The 2,786-nt window shown below is 46.9% G+C and overlaps 1 pseudogene; it reads left to right on the top strand.

The window, feature by feature from the left end:
* Positions 1 to 459: 459 nt before the first annotated feature.
* On the top strand, positions 460 to 2,529 carry LOC124529206 (protein PBMUCL2-like; annotated as a pseudogene).
* The last annotated feature ends 257 nt before the right edge of the window (positions 2,530 to 2,786 follow it).

Below are 2,786 nucleotides of genomic sequence, written 5' to 3'. Positions count from 1 at the left end.
CCCCCCAAGAGAGGCCTAGCTTATACTTTCCTTGTCCACCTTGACCTTACCACTCCCACCTGTGGAAGGGAAATCCTCGCCCCTCTCTGAGGGCTGAGACATTGTGTGGAGAACAGCTTTCATCCAGGGCTCTACATCAGAAAGTGATGCCACCCATGCTGATAAGCTTGATATCATTACTGTTGAACTCTGGGCTCTGGGCCAGAGCCAAGAGCCCCTTTGCACCAGCGACATCTCTCTTCTTCCCTGCCACTTCAGAATATCAGAGCTTGACTGACAGAGAGTAATGGAGCAGGCTGCTCCTCCCTGCAAGAAGACAGAGGAGTACTGGATTCCCTTGGCAGCAGCACATTTAAATTCCACAGCCACTGTGGGCTTAAGGAGAAGGAAAGAGAGAGAGAGAGAGTAGAAGGAAGGAGGGAGGAAAAAATGCTTCCAGCCCTTGTGGTTTCTCTCGAGATGAAAAGAAGAAACTGCTCTGCCACATCCCTTCTCCTGCTACTCCTGCTTCTACTTGGGGGTTCAGAATTGGGTGAGTGAATTAACTTTGAAGAAGATGCAAAGGCTCCTCAGGGCCTGCAGAAACAGGGGTTGGGATCCATGGAGAAAAAAGATCCTGGGACTCAGGCAGGGCCAGTCATGAGCAAAGCTATGGAATAAGTAAATGAACCTTGGGAAGTTCTGGACCCTGCTATCTGCCCCCAACCTCCTGTCACAGGTAAGCAGGGCTCCCAGGGACCTGTTAATTCTCTTTCTCACATCCTCTTTCAAGGAAATGGTCTACTTTTGATTACTTACACTTTATTTAAGTTTCTCTATTTCAATTCTCCTTAGAAATAAAGGATTTGAGCCTTATTAGAGGAATTTGGGGAATCAGCAGCAGATAGGGAGGAATTCTTTTGGACAGAAAGACCCAAAACTCCAAAAGTAATGCCATGTAGGCTGCATTTATTCATAAGAATAAATACTCCCAGTTCTGATTCCCTGCAGGTGGGGGCAGTGGGAGGTGCAGATGCTTCATGTCTTCCTTCTACTTATACCCAGCTCAGTGCAGCTGTCAACCTCAATCAGCTCACACATCCCTCATGATTCATGCAACCCAAGCAACCTTGAATCTTACCTGCCTCCAATCTTTCCACTTCAGCATCAGAACAGAATCAGGAACTGATTTAGAAATCACACACCAAGCCATGACCTGAATTTAATCTCTAGTATGAATCACAGGTCCCGCTTCATTTGTTTACCAGAGCCCCAGACAGAACTGAATGAGAGTTCACATACACATACACATACACATACACATACATATACAAACACAGAGTAAGAATACCTAATTTGCTGAACTACTATCCCCGGGGGCAGGAGTGCAAGGGAAGAGTGACCTTAAGGCAGAATCGGGTTTACTATTCCACAGAAAGAGACCAGAACTGCAAAAAGTAAAATCAAAGGCTGGTGAGCAGACCTTGTAAGGTTATGACTTAGCTCTGGATACTCCATATTATAAAACAAGAGGAAGCCTTGTGGAATATGTTTTATCAGAATTAAATCCAAAATACCAAATGATCCTTAACTCGAATAAATCCAACCACATTATATGGGGGGACCAGTTATATAAAGGGGGGGATAACTATTAAAAACATTAAGCTGAGCAGATGATGACAGGCCATCAAAGATCCACTTAAAAGAGATTATTTTTTAGTAGGAACAAGCCAAAATGTTTCTACTAAGGACCCAGTGGGTAGCCCTGATGACTCACAGACAAAAGAAAAATATACCAGTGATGACCTGAGGACCATTGAGGACTACACTACTGAACACGTGGTGACCCCTGAGGACTACACCTCTGTAGATGCAGGGGCCACCCAGGACTCTACCACTGTAGATCTGGGGATCACCAAGGACCCTCCCACTGTAGACCCAGGGAACACCGAGGACTCTACCATTAGACCTGGGGACCACTGAGGACTATACCATTGTAGATCCAAAGACCACCAAGGGCTATACCACTGTAGATCTGAGGGCCACCCAGGACTTGACCAGTGTAGATTCAGAGACCACCAAGGACTCCACCATTAGACCTAGGGACCACTGAGGACTATACCACTATAGATCCAGGGACCACTGAGAACTATGGCACTGTAGATCCAGAGACCACAGAGAACTACACCACTACAGGTCCAGGGACCACTGACTGCAGACCCGAGGACCACCAAGGACTATAGCACTGTAGATCTGCGGACCACAGATGACTATTTCAATAAAGACCTGAGGGCCACCAAGTGCTATTTCACTACAGACCTGGGGTCCACCAAGGAGTACTTCACTGCAGACCCAGGGACCACAGAGGAATATATCACTGATGACCTGGTGACCAGTGAGGATCATGTCATTGAGGGCCCGGGCATCACCGAAGACTACACCACTAAACACCTGGATATACCTGAGGACTACATTTCTTCAGGCCTGGGAGCAGCAAGCTCTACACCACTAAACATCCAGACACTCGTCCTGAGGGAACAGATTCAGTAACCTCAGTGAACCCCACTGGATTGCTGACACCTATCAGAATCATCCTTATTTCCCTGGCTGCCACCACAGTGGCAGTTGCATTCTTTGTTGGACTCAACTTCTTTGTGGTGACTATCCGCCCAGGAATGTGAAAGACATGGGAACGAGGATATTGAGGAGGAGGATGTGGGCATGAGTTGAGGCATGATAAATTGTCAGAGGTGAGGAAACCTACATAGAGCTTTGGAAAGATACAGAGAGAGACAGAGATGGAGAGA

Source organism: Lynx rufus, unplaced genomic scaffold (assembly GCF_022079265.1).
Source record: "Lynx rufus isolate CCGP_SWC_20201006 ecotype Redwood Valley unplaced genomic scaffold, mLynRuf1.p SCAF_6, whole genome shotgun sequence".
In the NCBI taxonomy this organism is placed as follows: domain Eukaryota; kingdom Metazoa; phylum Chordata; class Mammalia; order Carnivora; family Felidae; genus Lynx; species Lynx rufus.
This window is presented reverse-complemented; position numbering and strand designations above follow the sequence as displayed.